The sequence below is a fragment of the Prionailurus bengalensis genome, chromosome D1 (assembly GCF_016509475.1).
Source record: "Prionailurus bengalensis isolate Pbe53 chromosome D1, Fcat_Pben_1.1_paternal_pri, whole genome shotgun sequence".
In the NCBI taxonomy this organism is placed as follows: domain Eukaryota; kingdom Metazoa; phylum Chordata; class Mammalia; order Carnivora; family Felidae; genus Prionailurus; species Prionailurus bengalensis.
Window position 1 is genome coordinate 106761589 of NC_057346.1, and position 16566 is coordinate 106778154.

Below are 16566 nucleotides of genomic sequence, written 5' to 3' on the forward strand. Positions count from 1 at the left end.
CACAGTGTGTGTCCCAAGGTGCGGTACTGACCCACCTGCACCAGACTCACCTGGAAGCCTTTAAATGCGAATTCCCAGTCCCCCGCCCCAGATCTACCGGATGAGGCTCTCCAGAGTGGGGCCCAGGAATCTGCATCCGCCAAGCGTTCCGGCTGATTCTGAGTCTCCCTGCCCCGCTGGGTCCTTTACTTACCCCGCTCAGGAAGTGAGCCAGGCCCTGACAGGGCAGAGCGGTAGGGGAACCGACCGTCCCGGTGTGCCCTGTGGGGGTTCCTGGGACGCGGGACAGTCCAGGGCAAGCCGGGATGGCTAGTCATTCCAGCCCCCCTTCAAAGTCACACACAAGGACAAGGAGCAGGGGTTTCCAAGCTCATCTCCAAATGGCTCTTACTTGGTGTTGGAGTGCGCCCCAAATGTACTCAGGGTTGAGAGTGGGCGTGGGTGATGTTCTGGGATTTCACAACACTCCAAATGAAAAAATGAAGTCAGACCGTGAGGAGCTGACTCAGGGACTCGAGAGAAGGGTCCAGCTTCCCTGGTTTGTCCCCTGCCCCAAACCTACTACCACCACCCTGTGCTGAAAGCAGCAAATGCCCAGAGCTCACGGTTCCCTTACGATCAGAGGGGTCACCCCCTAGGTAGGAGGAGGTCAGGAGAATCATGGGGTGTCAGAACCGGCAAGTCTCCTGGAGATCAAAGAGTCCTGGTCCTTCATTTCTTGCATGAAAAAACAGGTCCAGAAAGGCCACGTGATTGGCAGGGTCACACAGCTAGCCAGCCCAAAGGTGACCCTAGCTCTCTGATGTCTTGATGTCTGCACCTTGACACCAGTGCTTCTGCTGGACAAAAAAAAAAAAAAAAAAAAAAAAGACAACAGCAGGAAAAGAAACAAGAAATATGAATTGAGGAAGAGGAGGCTAGACACAGAGATGAGTTACAGGAAAGAGTGCTTGAGGCCCATGGTGTGTGTCCTAACTCCCCAAGTTACAGATGAGGAAACTGAGGAACACAGAGCTCAAATATATTTCCCAGGGCTACACACAGGAAAACTCTCTTGCAGGTCACTTAAATCCTATCCACAGGGGGTCCCGCCAACAAATCTGAAGATATGCTGTGTCTGAAACGAGAGACCCTCATGACAATGTCCAACAGAAAGGAGGGACCAGCGCTCCCAGGGCTAGAATTGGAGCCCTGGATCCACGGACACAGTCCCGAAGCCTTCAGCCTGGGGAGTTTCCCCAGAGAGGGTAGAAGCCACTCTGGAAAGGCAGTGGGGGTGACTTTTACTTTTCATTTTAAGCAGTTTTGAGTTATTTGGGGCTCTGGGTGGCTCAGTCGATTAAGCGTTCAACTATCGGCTTCGACTCGGGTCACGATCTCACAGTTTGTGAATTCGAGCCCTGCATCCGTCTCTGCACTGAAAGCACGGAGCCTGCTTGGGATTGTCTCTCCCTCTCTCTGCCCCTCCTCCTCTTGTTCTCTATTTCTCTCTCAGAAGAAAACAAAACGAAACAAAAAAACAAACAAACAAAAAAAAAAACACCCATAGACGGTTTTGAGTTATTTGAAATAACTGGTAAGAATTTGCTTTTGTGGTATCTTTTTAAAAAGATTAAAGGAGGGGTGCATCTGGCTGGCTCGGTTGGTGGAGTGTGTGACTCTTGATCTTTGGGTTATGAGTTCGAGCCCCATGTCCGGGGTAGAGTTTACTTTAAAAATAAATAGATAGATAGATAGATAGATAGATAGATAGATAGATAAAATTAAAGAGGGGAAATAAATAAAATTAAAGAGGGAAAAAAGTTCTTTAGTGGCTGGTGAGAGAGGAGCAGGAGACCAAGCCCTGAGCTTGGGAAAGCAGAGAGATGAAAATACTGGGATTTTGAAGACAGAGGCTGAGATCAAGGAAAGAAGACCAAAGGACTCCCTCGGTAACTGGAGGTAAGTTGGATTTCCTGGAGGGGAGGTGTCTGTATGGTGGTAGAATTGGACGTGAACTTGCTTTTTTAAGCACATTAAAAGTAACTAATTTAGGGGCTGGCTGGCTCAGTTGATTAAGCATCTGACTCTCGATTTTGGCTCAGGTCATGATCTCATGGTTTGTGAGTTTGAATCCCACATCAGGCCCATAGCAGAGTCCGGAGCCTGCTTGAGGTTCTCTCTCTCTCTTCCTCTCTCTCTCTCTCTCTCTCTCTGCCCCTCCCCTGCTCATGGTCACTCTCTTTCTCTATTTCTCTCTCAAAATAAATAAATAAGCATTAAAAAAAATTTTAGGGGCACCTGGGTGGTTCAGTTGGTTAAGCATCTAATTTCGGCTCAGGTCATGATCTCACAGCTTGTGAGTTCAAGCCCTGTGTCAGGCACTGTGCTGACAGCTCAGAGCCTGGAGCCTGCTTTGGATTCTCTCTCTCTCTCTCTCTCTCTCTGCCCCTCCACTGCTCACACTCTGCCTCTCTCTCTCTCAAAAATAAACATTTAAATTTTTTTTTTTAATTTTTAAATAAAAAGTAACAAATCTAGAGATGATAAAGCATGTCTACTTGTCATAGTCATAGGAGACAGCACCTAAGGATTTAAGAGCTAATTTCTAAAAAGTATTTCGAGTTCTCTGTAATTGGGTGTTCAAAAATATTACCTCCAAGTTATAGTCCATGACAAAATGGAAACAATCTTCCAGGAATTGATGTCTCTGCGGTTGACCCAGTAAAACCCTGGCTGTGCAGAATCCTTAGGGAATGAATGAGTCACTTTATAGAGTAGAATTTCCTGAATAGCTGAAGGCGAAACTTTAAGTGACAGACATGTAAACTTTTACATACAAGTCTTTCTAAACCGGCCTCATCACAGCCTGCATTCTGAACCAGAGGACCCGGGACATTATTTCTATAATCCCATTTTAAGGCGGCCCCTAGGGCTTACCGACGCCTGGAAGGACTCCACACCCAGTATCTTACAACCAGAAGTTTCCCTCTTGCCACAATCCCCACCCCACACCCGTGCCTCACTCCCTCCACCCCTACTCTACACTCACTTCATCCCTGGTCCCTAGTCCAGCGCCTCATTCCTGACGGTCATCAGGAGCTTAGCCACCACGCCCAGGGGATCGGCAGTTTTCTCTGTCCCTATTATTAAAGCTGCAGAATTGAAATCTACCAAAGAAAGGCACAGAACCACACCGCAAACAATCAGAGCAATAGCCAACCTATGTGTGACACACGACACTTTCCTTTACAGAGTTTACGAAGCAGCTGGCACAGGTAGGTTTCGCCACATTTTTATGACGAACCTGAGGCTGGCAGGTTAGAGGAGCTTCAGAAGGTCACCTGCCCAAAATCCAGTACGTGGATAACTCAAATCCAGGTGTTGTAACTCCAAATCCTTATGCTTTGCTACTTTCTGAATTACCCACGTTGACTAAATGCCTAAAATCTGCCAAAAGAAGAGACAGAACAAACCAAAACCGGCCATCCGGCCGGACTCCTTTAACACGAAGATCGGTGAAATCACGCCGGGCAGTAACTTTTGATTTCCGTTCGTGTTGAGCTGTTGCTTCTGCAAATCATCGTAATTGCAAATTGCAAAGAAGTATCTGGTATGAGCAAGCCACTGGGGTGTTTCGGCAGGAGAGGAGAGGAAGGGTGCCGTGCTTACAAAGGGTGTGGACCATGTGACCGGGTCTGCACGACAATTATGAACAGCCCCTATGGGAAGAAATCAAAGGTCGGAGTGAAAGTGTTGTTAATCTACTCTCCGGAGAGTTGGCTGCGGCTCTGTTTTCATCTGGAAGTCCTACAGACCAGGAATGTGTTTCTGCTGACGTACCGCTTTCCACCATGTTCCAGGACAACGCAATTAGCGTCCTGTGTTCCAACAAATCGCTTGTGACAGAACGTTAGCCATTTGGAGTTTTGCAGTGTATACACCCCACTGCCGCTCTGCCTGCTATCACGTGACGTGTGTGACCACAGATCACAAGTTACCACCCAGCACTGCCCAGAAATGCTACTCTATTTCTTAGCGAGCTCCCTTCCCCCCTCCCAAGATGGCTGTCCTACAACTTTTCCTCTCCCTTCCAGCCTCCCTCCCTGTCTTTGCTCTCAGTTCATGATCTCAGCCCTTATGTCACCCAGAAAATAGAAGCCAACGATTAAAGACTACCTCATCTTCCCTCCAACAAGCCCTTGGCCTCCCAGCATCCAACTCTCCCTTCAAACCTGACCTGGTTTGCCTGGGACTGGGAGAGGGGAGTGGCCCTGGGACATGGAACTTTCTGTTTTAAAGCTTTCCCAGGGCAGGGGACTTTCGGCTAAAACTGGGGAAGTCGCTCCAAATCCAGATGTGCTCCCCCTGCTCCTTCCCATCAGAAGCCCACCCTCCAGGAGACACCGGATGCCATCTCCTCTCACCAGCCTACGGGCTCCAGTCCTGACCACCCTCTCTTCTGCCTCATCCCCCTCTCCCTTCCGCTGAGCATGCAGACGAGGTCTGAGATCCCTCATCTTAAGGAATAAGAAATATCTCCCTTGATCCCACTTTTCCCTCCTCCTGCCAACCCAATTCGCTGCCCTCCAGAGCAAAGTTCTATCCGTACTCACCAAATCCTTTCACACCTGCTATTCTCTTATTTTTATGTTTGTTTATTTTTTTTTTAATTTTTTTTCAACTTTTTTATTTATTTTTGGGACAGAGAGAGACAGAGCATGAACAGGGGAGGGGCAGAGAGAGAGGGAGACACAGAATCAGAAACAGGCTCCAGGCTCCGAGCCATCAGCCCAGAGCCCGACGCGGGGCTCGAACTCCCGGACCGCGAGATCGTGACCTGGCTGAAGTCGGACGCTTAACCGACTGCGCCACCCAGGCGCCCCTATTTATTTATTTTTGAGAGAGAAAGAGAAGAGCGCAGGGGAGGGGCAGAGAGAGAGGGAGAGAGAGAATCCCAAGCAGGCTCCGTGCTGTCAGTGCACAGCCTGAAGCAGGGCTCCATCTTACGAACTGTGAGATCGTGACCTGAGCCAAAATCAAGGCCACGCAGGCGCCCCTCACACCTGCCATTCTTGGCGAACCACTTCCACTCAGGCTCCCTCCCCTTCAGTCCAAGAAAACCTCCATGGTCAAGACCACCCACACTTGCCAAATCCAAGGTGAAGTCTGAGCTCCTACCTTACTCAACCTGTGGCGAGGGAAGGAGGCTTTTAATTTTTTATTTCCTATTGATTACAGACCAATAGTGTTGAGAAAGAGAAAACAGATGGATAGCTGCAAGAATGAGCCTGTGCTTGGGGGATTCGGCTATAAAAGTTGCTGACTGCCTACTCGGAGTTTCTGTAATACATCTCCCCCTGAACCAGGCACTGCTCCAGATCCCACACTCTCCTGGTTTAGAGTGGAGAGTTTCCACTCATCCAACAATTGGGGTTCTTCTAAGAGGGCAATTTGGACCAAGAGACACAGACATGTACAGAGGAAAGATGGCCATGTGTGTGAAGAGGCAGAAATGGAGTAGTACAGCTGTAAACCAAGGAATGCCAAGTCTTGTCAGCAACCCCCAGAAGCCAGGAAGAGGCAAGGAAAGAGTCCTCCCTAGAACCTTCCGAGGGCACGTGGCCCGGACGACACTTTGACTCTGGGCTTCCAGCCTCCAGAACCGGGAGGCAATAAACTTCTGTTATTTTAAGCCAGCCTGAGAAAGCCATGCGACCCCCAACTTGTATCTCCAGCCCAGAGTGCTCCCCTGAACACCAGACCTCTGCACGACCATCTGCGTCCCTGACATCCCCCCCCCCCCCCGCCGACATCTGAACTTTGGGGTTTTCTTTCCCAGATCCATTTCTCCCTGCTTCCCCCAGCTCAGTACATGGCAGGGGCATTCTGCCAGTTGTTCAGGCCAAAAATTTAGGAGTCATCCTTGATCCCTCTCTCGCCACCTCCCCCACATATCCAATCCATCAGCAGTTTCTGTCAGCTCTACATAGCAGATATTTCCTCCTTTTCTGCCAACCATCCTCACGCCCGGCCTCACTAGAATGTTCCAAGAGGGCAAGGATTCGGTTTGTTCATTGCTACCCGTGGTGCCTGGAACATAATAGGCATTCAGCGAATACCCGTGAGATCAGTGAATGAAACAAGACTGTATTAATTCAAACACTCCCCTGATTGAGGATTTGTGATCATGTAAACAGAGGCTACTAAGCGCACTCACAGTACAATGAAGGTAAGGAAGCATTTTGACTAGGCGGTACAATAAGCAGTAAGTTTACAAGCAACATGCCTGTTCATTAGGAATCATTTGCATACTCATGATGGTCCTCAGGTTTCTCTTTTAAACGACCTGGTTTATGGGCCACCAGGGCGGCTCAGTCAGTTGAGCGTCCAACTCTTGGTGGCAGCTCAGGTCACGATCTCATGGTTCGTAGGTTCAAGCCCTGCATCGGGCTCTGCGCTGGCAGCATGGAGCCTGCTTGGGATTCTCTCTCTCTCTCTCTCTCTCTCCCTCTCTCCCTCTCTCTGCCCCTCCCCTGTTCTCTCTCTCTCTCTCTCTCTCAAAATAAATAAACATTTTTTTTAATGACCTGGTTTACTTGGTGGTTATACAAAGCCTAGGTCCTTCTTCACAGTCTAGTTCAATACATTTAAGTATAGCCTTCCAACTAGTATCATTGCATTTCCTTAAAAGAAAATGCATATTCTCCAATTCAAAATCTGCAGAATGCCAGAGAGCACACGCATCCTAGAAATACCCTAGCTTCTTGATGTTTCCACCACGGCTCGCCCAGCATTCCAAAAATGCATCTTGAAATACTCAAGCCTTTTGATACTGAGCAAAGCATGTTAGAAGCTGTAATTGCTTTGAAAAAGAGAGACGGCCACTCTCAGGCACTTCCCAACACACCCTGCTAAACTTGCAGCAGTGCCTTCCTTCTGTGCGCGATGCATTCGGTGACCCAAGTTTGCCATTTTAAACCGTGAAACTGACGCAAACAGTTCACTCTTTTGAAGTTCAGTTCAGCTCAGCAAACACTTCCTGAAGCCTGATCTTGGGTCAGACACAGTGCCAGTGTCAAGGGCTCAAAGATGAGTAAACAACATGTGGTCCCTACCCTCCAGAATCTTCCACTGTGGGATAATTATATTAGCTATATTAATTACATTGGGATTATATTCACATGACCAGACTGTAGTAAAAGCTTGGTTGAGGGCTGTTTAAGGTGCTGTGTAGGTACAAGAGGTAACTCCATGAGGGTGAGAGATATCAGGCACAGAGTAGGTGGCTTGAGAGACGGCCTGAGTTCACAAAGTGGACAACGCAGGGAAAGCAGGAAGCACACCTCACTCATGTATGAGCTCCAGATCACGAACCAAAATTACATGGAAAAATCTCCTAGAATTTAAAGAATAACTCCTGTAACTAGAACTCTGGTTCCCAGCCACCAAAACCACAAAAGTTAAGAGGTTCAAAACTCAGCTAATTGTCCAAATGCTTTGTCACACAGCCCCTGGATGAGGCTTGAGTGTTGATTAAAGGGTCCAATGGGTGGTCATCCCAGGTGGGCAAGGTCAACAGCTTTGTGAATGACCGCTGACTTCAGATCATCACCTCCCATAAACCTTCATCTCTCATCTCTTTATTTGCAAGAATCCTATGCCCAGATCCTTTCAATAGATGCAGAAAATACATTTGAGAAAATACAGCATCTTTCTTGATTAAAAACCCTCAAGAAAGTAGGGATAGAGACAACATACCTCAAGATCATAAAGGCCATCTATGAAAGACCCACAGCTAATATGGGTCCTCAATGGGGAAAAACCGAGAGCTTTTCCCCTAAGGTCGGGAACACGACAGGGATGTTCACTCTCACCACTGTTGTTCAACATAGTGTTGGAAGTCCTGCCTCAGCAATCAGGCAACAAAAAGAAATAAAAGAGATCCAAACTGGTAAGAAAGAAGTCAAACTTCCATGCTTCACAGACGACATGATACTATACGTGGAAAACCTGAAAAACTCCACCAAAAAACTGCTGGAACTGATCCATGAATTCAGCAAAGTCACAAGGTACAAAATTAATGTACAGAAATAGGTTGCATTTCTCTACACCAATAATGAAGCGGCAGAAGGAGAAATCAAGGAATTGATCCCATTCACAGTTGTGCCAAAAACCATAAAATACCTTGGAATAAACCTAGCCAAAGAGGTGAAAAATCTATACACTGAAAACTATAGAAAGCTTATGAAAGAAATTGAAGACGACACACAAGAAAATGGAAAAATATTCCATGCTCAATGAATTGGAAGAACAAATACTGTTAAGATGTCGATACTACGAAAGCAATCTACACATTCAATGCAATCTCTATCCAAATAACACCAGCATTCTTCACAGAGCTAGAACAAGCAATCCTAAAATTTGATTGGAAACAGAAAAGACACCCAAATAGCCAAAGCAATGTTGAAAAACGAAAACCAGGGGCGCCTGGGTGGCTCAGTCGGTTAGGCATCCGACTTCGGCTCAGGTCAGGATCTCACGGTTCATGAGTTCGAATCCCGCGTCGGGCTCTGTGCTGACAGCTCGGAGCCTGGAGCCTGCTTTGGATTCTGTGTCTCCCTCACTCACTCTCTCTCTCTCTCTCTCAAAAATAAATAAAAATTAGGGGCGCCTGGGTGGCGCAGTCAGTTAAGCGTCCGACTTCAGCCAGGTCATGATCTCGCGGTCCGTGGGTTCGAGCCCCGCGTCAGGCTCTGGGCTGATGGCTCAGAGCCTGGAGCCTGTTTCCGATTCTGTGTCTCCCTCTCTCTCTGCCCCTCCCCCGTTCATGCGCTGTCTCTCTCTGTCCCACAAATAAATAAACGTTGAAAAAAATTAAAAAGAAAAATAAATAAATAAAAATTTAAAAAAAAAAAAAAGAAAGAAAAAGAAAACCAAAGCTGGAAGCATCACAATTCAAACTGTAATCATCAAAACAGTATGGTACTGGCACAAACACAGACACATAGATCAATGGAACAGAACAGAGAACCCAGAAATGGACCTACAAATGTATGGCCAACTAATCTTCAACAAAGCAGGAAAGAATATACAATGGAAAAAGACGGTCTCTTCAGCAAATGGTTCTGGGAAAACTGGACAGCAACGTGCAGAAAACTGGACCACTTTCTTACACCAGACATAAAAACAAACTCAAAATGGATGAAAGACCTAAAAGTAAGACAGGAAACCACCAAAATCCTAGAGGATAAAACAGGCAGCAACCTCTTTGACCTCGGCTTCAGCAACTTCTTATTAGACATGTCTCCCAAGTCAAGGAAAACAAAAGCAAAAATGAACTCATCAAGATAAAAAGCTTCTGATGGTGAAGAAAACCATCAGCAAAACTAAAGGACAGTCTGAAGAATGGGAGAAGATATCTGCAAATGACATATCAGGTAAAGGGTTAGTATCCAAAATCTATAAAGAACTTATCAAACTCAACACCCAAAAAAACAAATAATCCAGTGAAGAAATGGGCAAAAGATATGAACACTTTTCCAAAGACACCCAGATCGCTAACAGACACATGAAAAGATGCTCAACATCACTCATCATCCTGGAGATACAAATCAAAACCACAATGAGATACCACCCTGAAACCTGTCAGAATGGCTAAAATTAACAAGCAACTCCGGAAATAACAGATGTTGGTGAGGATGAGGAGAAAAGGGAACCGTTTTGCACTGTTGGTGGGAATGCAAACTGGTGCAGCCACTCTGGAAAACAATATGGAGGTTCCTCAAAAAAATTAAAAATAGGGGTGCCTGGGTGGCTCATTCAGTTAAGCATCTAACTCTTGATTTCGGCTTAGGTCATGATCTCACGGTTCATGAGTTCAAGCCCTGCGGTGGGCTCCTCACTGTGTGGAGCCTGCTTGGGATTCTCTCTCTCTCTGCCCATCTCCTGCTTGCTCTTTCTCTCTCTCTCTCTCTCTCTCTCTCTCTCTCTCTATCAAAATAAATAAATAAACTTAAAAATACATATGTGAAAAAAGAAAAATTATTTTAAAAATTAAAATACAGGGGCGCCTGGGTGGCGCAGTCGGTTAAGCGTCCGACTTCAGCCAGGTCACGATCTCGTGGTCCGGGAGTTCGAGCCCCGCGTCGGGCTCTGGGCTGATGGCTCAGAGCCTGGAGCCTGTTTCCGATTCTGTGTCTCCCTCTCTCTCTGCGCCTCCCCCGTCCATGCTCTGTCTCTCTCTGTCCCAAACATAAAAATAAACGTTGCAAAAAAAAATTAAAAAAAAAAATTAAAATACAACCTAGCAATTGCACTACTAGGTATTTATCCAAAGGATACAAAAATAGTGATTTGAAGGGGCACATGCACCTCAATGTTGATAGCAGCACTATCATGGAAAGAGCGATGTCCATCGAGTGACGAACGAATAAAGAAGATGTGGTATACATACACAATGGAATATTACTCAGTGATCAAAAAGAATGAAATCTTGCCATTTGCAACAATGTGGATGGAACTAAAGTGTATTATGCTAAGCAAAATAAGTCAGTCAGAGGTAAATATCGTGTGATTTCACTCATCTGTGGAGTTTGAGAAATAAAACAGATGAACATAATGGAAGGGAAGAATAAATAAGATAAAAACAGAGAGGAAGACAAACCGTAAGAGACTCTTAAATACAAAGAAAAAACTGAGGGGTGATGGAGGGGAGGTGGGTGGGGGGATGGGCTAGATGGGTGATGGGCATTAAGGAGGGCACTTGCTGGGATGAGCACTGGGTGTTATATGTAAGTGATGAATCGCTAAATCCTACTCCTAAAACCATTACTACGCTATATGTTAACTAGCTTGGATTCAGATAAAATCTTTAAAAAATAATTATAAAAAAAAAAAAAAGAATCTCATGCCCTCCCAGCTGGTACATTTCAATGGAATAAATAAACAATACAAGTTGCTGGGCTAATCCAGATCCCTCCAGAGCTAACCCTTCCTGCTGTTCAACCCAGATGCCTCCTCCACCTGTGATCACCCCTGCAAGTTAAGAGACCTTCTGATTTCATTTATACCAATATGGGAGAAGGCTCTGGGAGGGACTTTTGTCGGACAAGAGCTTCCACCTCCTGCAGCCCCAGGGATAAAGACAGAGAGGTGTGGTTCTTGGGGCAGAGGTGGGGGGGGTGTTGCTGATTGCAAACACAGTTCAAGCAGCCCAGAGCAGAGTTTCTTTCTCAGCAGCAACACTTGAAACATTTTGCACTAGGTAATTCTTTGTTGTGGGAGGCTGTTCTGTGCACCACAGGATGCTTAGCGGTATCCCTGGTGTCTTAGCTCGGGCAGCAAGGATGAAAATACTCCAGCTGGGTGGCTCAAGCTATAGAAATTTATCTCAGAGTTCTGGAAGCTGGAAGTCTGCCATCAGAGCGCCAGCAGGGTGGGTTCTAGGAGAGTCCTCTTCCTGGCTTGCCCATGGCCACTGTTTTGCTGTATCTTTATTATTATTATTATTATTGAGTTTTTTCTTTTAATTCCAGTATAGTTAACATACACTTGCTATATCCTCACAAGGCAGAGGCAAAGATCTCTGCAGCTCTTCTTATAAAGCATTAATCTCATCATGAGGGCCTCACCCTCGTGACCTCATTACCTCCCAAAGGCCCTTCCTGCAAATACCATCACATTGTCACATTGGGCTTTAGGGTTTCAACCATAATCCCAGTGAATCTGGGAGAGACACACACATACAGTCCATGACACCTATTTCTACCCACTACAGCCAGCAGGACCCCCAGCAAGTTGTGACAACCCAAGCTATGTCTGAAAATCATCGCATGGCCCTTGGGAGGCAATCCTCCCCCCCCCTCCCATTTGAGAACTACTGCCTTAGAGGACAGAGCAGGGACAAAGGCAGGAAGAAGCCCAGTGGGAATTGGACACTGGGGAATATAGAGTTGGGACAGGGTGGGGACGAGGGGTGGGGCCAGGGTGCCCGTGGTATACACCATGCAGGGTGCTAGAAAGCCCTGCGATGACCCAGCCACGGAGAGGGATTAAGGGAAGGAGGGTTCCTCCAAGCCCCTCCTTGAGAGAGGGTCACTGCACTCAGCCCGGAGGAGAAAACATTAATAAAATCAAGCTCCACACCCGCAGGGAAGAAAGGAAAGGTCTCGTGAAGTTCAAAAGCAGCTTACACCTCACGTGTTGACGAGAGAGAGAAACAATTTTCAGTAGGAAGGGGAACATTACCTTTTATTAATAAATGTGTGACCTGTGTTTGCCTGGGCCACCCCACGTGGACTTAAGGTTGGGGCTATTTTGACAGTGATGATGTGGGTGTCATTGACTCTTCCTCCAACAGCTATGGTGGGGTCTCGGCCTCCTCCAACACCTACCACCGTTTACACAAATACACACACACACACACACATACACACACACACACAATTACTCTGGGAAATCCTCGCACAGCTGTTTACATGTCCTCCTAAGCAGACCCAGTCTGCTCCCACGAAGGGTCTGCCGTGAATTCTACCTCAGCGTCTCCCTCCACGGACGGCCACACCCCCACTCTTTGCCAAGTTGACCCTGGGGTCCCCACACCAGCCACCAGCCACCCTAGCCGGGCACCTCCTCCACCTGCAAGGGGGCCACCACACCGCTGGGCACTGTGGTGTCACCCCAAGGCACTGTGCTGCTGTGACCGGGCATGAAGGCCCAAGGCCACACTGTATTTCCTGGGTCCTCAGTGCGACAAAGACACCCCATCCTTCGTGCCCATTTGGGCAAAACGCCTCTTCCTTCTGCCTCAGACTGATGAGCACGAAGACATCATCCTTCCACGTTCTGACTCAGCCCCCTTGTCTCCACAGGACTCAAGGGTGAGACACAGGAAGACATATTCGAGGGTCCCACCTCAGGCCGCACGTCGAACCATCTGGCAGCCTCCCACAGCTGAGGCCTAAATCTTTCTTCCCTTAAAGGAATTTGTTTATCAGAAAACCCCCCCATCCCTCAAGCAAGCCGACTTCCAGCGGCTTCCCCGCTCCCCGCAAGATATGGCGGAAATCCTGCAGAGCGGGGGAGCCCGGCTCAAGCTATCTCGGCCACCACTCACCCACTGCCCGCTGCCCATGCTGTCCACGTCCGTACACGCGGCGCCTGGAGGTCCTGGGCCTCCTCTCGAAGTCTCTGTTGCATTACGTGGGAAAAATAATAATAAGACAGGGAAAGTCACGCCCTACCAGAAACTTCTGTGAGTTCTGACGGATATTTATTAACTGCCAGCTGCACCAAGCACGGCTCTGAGCCCCTTACCTGAGTTCTCCCATCTAATCCCTAAGACCGACCTCTGCCGTCGGTGCTGTTTCCGTGCACGTCCTAAGAGGGGAAAGTGAGGTGCCGGGCAGACGTAGGAAGCAAAGTGGTGCGCCAGCTCTGTGCAGGGCCCTCGGGACAAGGAGGAATTAAGAGGAAAGGGGGGAGCGGAGGCAGATGGGGTGGGAGAGGGTGGAAAGGCGGAGAAAGACACCCCTGAGCGAGCTGTCTGTGGTGGGGCGTCGGGGGGGTGCCGACCTTGCCGCTCCCACGCCCTGGGCGTGCCCTCAGGGTCACACTGCCCCCGAACCCGGGCACCTCCTCAGCAGGAAGTCTGCGCAATCTCCTGACTGAGGCAAAGGGTTGGCCCCATGTCAAACCTCTCTCTTGTGCCCACAGGCCCGCTTGCCCAGACCTGATGACCCTACTTTTTTGCCTCTAGGCCTAGGGTGGGATCTGGGCCCTGCTTCTCAAGGGCGCCCCCGCTTGGGTTGACCTGCGTGGCTCTGACACCACCACCCGCCCCTCCGGTTTTTTCTCATGGCCCCACACCCCCCCCCACCCCACCCCAGCCTTATCGGCACCTCGCCCTGGCCTGTGACCCACAGCCTCTGGACCCTCCCTGACCTGACCGGTCCACACACCTCTCCTTCCACGGGCCCTCTGCCCTGAGCTCCTTGGTCAACACCCTGCCCTGAGCACTACCTGCCAGAAACCAGCTGCTGCCCACCCCAGGGCCCCTCTGTCACCATCCCCCTCACCGCTCCCCCTTCCTGCCTCTCAGCCCACACCCCCTGACCCCTTCCTGCCTCACCCCATGTAAATTCAGCCCTCCAAGCCTGTGCCAGGACGCTTCTCCCGCCCCTCCTCCCTGCCGCGACCAGAATTTCTCGGAGCAGTCCAGACCCCTAGGCGAGCATTACCAGGGGCCCTTGTTTAAAACGCTGCTGACAGTGACATAAGCCAGACACAAGAGGACACATGCTGTATGATTCCACTTATCGGAGGTCCCTAGTCAATCCATAGAGACAGAAAAAAGACAGTGGGTGGCTGCCAAGGGCTGGGGGAGGGGGAGCAGGGAGGTAGTGTTTCACGGGGACAGTTTCTGTCTGGAAAGATGAAAAAGTGCTGGAGATGGATGGTGGCGATGGTTGCATGACCGCGTCAATGTCCTTTAATGCCACCAAACTGTGCACTTTAAAAATGATTCAAGGGCCGCCTGGGTGGCTCAGGTGGTTAAGCATCTGACCCTTGGTTTTGGCTCAGGTCATGATCTCACGGTTTGTGGGTTCGAGCCCTGCATCGGGCTCTGAGCTGACAGCTCAGAGCCTGGAACCTGCTTCAGATTCTGTGTCTCTTTCTCTTGCCTCCTCCCCTGCTCGCTCTCTCTCTCTCTCTCTCTCTCAAAAATAAATAAACATTAAAAAAAAAATTTTAGTAATAATAATAATAAATAAGGGGTGCCTGGGTGGCTCAGTCGGTTAAGCATCCAGCTCTTGGTTTCGGCTCAGGTCATGATCTCACGGTTTGTGAGGCCAAGCCCCGCATCGGGCTCCGTGCTAACGGTGCGGAGCCTGCTTGGGATTCTCTCTCTCCCTCTCTCTGCCCCACCCCGCTCACTCTGTCTCTCTCAGAAGTAAATAAATAAACTTTAAAAAAACACACAAAAATTTTTAATTAAAAATTAAAAAAAAAAAAGAAAAAAAGCCGTGACACAGAATCTTGAGAGCCAGGCAAGGAAGCTATGTTTTTAACCAGCTCCCCAGAGGGTCTCGGGCACCCTAAGCGTGAGAACTGGGAACCGTGACCCCTTCTGAGCTGTGTAGCCCGAGTCCAGTCACGGGGCCTGCTGAGCCCCACCTTCCTCATCCGGAAGTGGATGCTACACCCCCCCTCACGGGGGAGACGGCAGGGGTCTCCCTTCTTCCACCCTCACACCCCCAAAGGACTACCTCCAGGCACAGACACGTGGCAACACGCAAGGGACTCGCTGACTTCTTGGAGGCTGGGGTTATAACGTGGCGAAGGAGAGGAAGAGTCACAGAGACCAGGGGCAGGGAGCTGGGACAACACTTACCAGGGGACCTCAGGCTTTCCTGAGGGGTGAAGGCTGTCAACATCCGGAGGGATAATTGGCTCAGGGAGCGGCCGGGGCACTCCTGGCCGAAGGAATTACACGTGCAAAGGCCCTGAGGCCTCCAGTACGTGTGAAAAGAGCAGGAAGGCCGGCTGGGGAATGTATACAAGAGCAAAGGAAAACCTGGTCAGAGGGTTTTACTCAGTCTGGGTCCCCAGAAGCAGCCTGGAATCTCAGTTGCTCTGCTCCAAGGACCTCCCCCTCTACAGGAGAGGGTGTTATCTTAAGAGCACAAAGCACTTGGTCGCTTTATCTCCTTACACTGTTCCCTGTGGTTTCTGGGGATGGCCTCTTGCCTCCCACAGCCTCGGCCAGGCGGGTCCGGTCAGCACGGCATTCCATTCTCCCAGCTGCAGCTGGGGCTGGGTGCGGCTTGGCCCTGAGGCCTCCCCAGACTAAAACCGGACCCCTCTGGTCCCTGCCGGTGCTCCCCACAGACCCTGCAGGGAGTTAGCGGCCCTCGCTGGGGCCACTGTAACCCCTTTCCAGACCCCAGGAGAGCACTGGTGGAAGACAGCCTCTTCTTTTTTCCTTTTTTTTTCCTCCTCCTTTGCTTTTCCCAAACTGGCCACCCCTGGCCGTGGTTAGAAAGCAGGAAAGTTCACACCACACAAAATCACTTGAAAAAATACACTTGAAAAAAATATGTAAATTATATTCTACTATATATAAATTCTACTATATATAAATTATATATATATATATATATATATATATATATATGACCTGCCAGGCCTTGGTGCACAAGAGTTTCACTAAGGTAGACAGTGAAGATTAGAAAATATACCTACTTCACGGGTGCCTGGGTGGCTCAGCGGGTCAAGCATCCGACTTCGGCTCAGGTTATGATTTCGCAGTTCGTGAGTTCAAGCCCAACCAGTTCAGAGCCCGGAGCCTGCTTCAGATTCTGTGTCTCCCTCTCTCTCTCTCTCTCTCTCTCTGCCCCTCCCCCACTCACACCTTGTCTGTCTCTCTCTTTCTGAAAAATAAATAAACATAAAACAATAAAGTGCACCTACTTCAGCACTTACTGTAATAAGATAGTTGGACAAACTTTAGGTGGCTTTATTTCTTTTCAAGACCCCCATTCTCGGATGGCGTGGGGTCTGTGAAGTGGTAAAGGCACTAGGAAA

At 48.8% G+C, this 16566-nt stretch overlaps 1 long non-coding RNA gene across 1 annotated transcript in view; it reads right to left on the bottom strand.

Moving 5' to 3' along the window:
* Positions 1 to 16295, bottom strand: part of LOC122483883 — a 33036-nt gene extending 16741 nt beyond the window's left edge. Inside the window, exon 1 of the long non-coding RNA XR_006297490.1 lies at positions 15374 to 16295. This is a non-coding gene — a long non-coding RNA (uncharacterized LOC122483883). The remainder of the gene's footprint in view (positions 1 to 15373) is intronic.
* Positions 16296 to 16566: the final 271 nt, after the last annotated feature.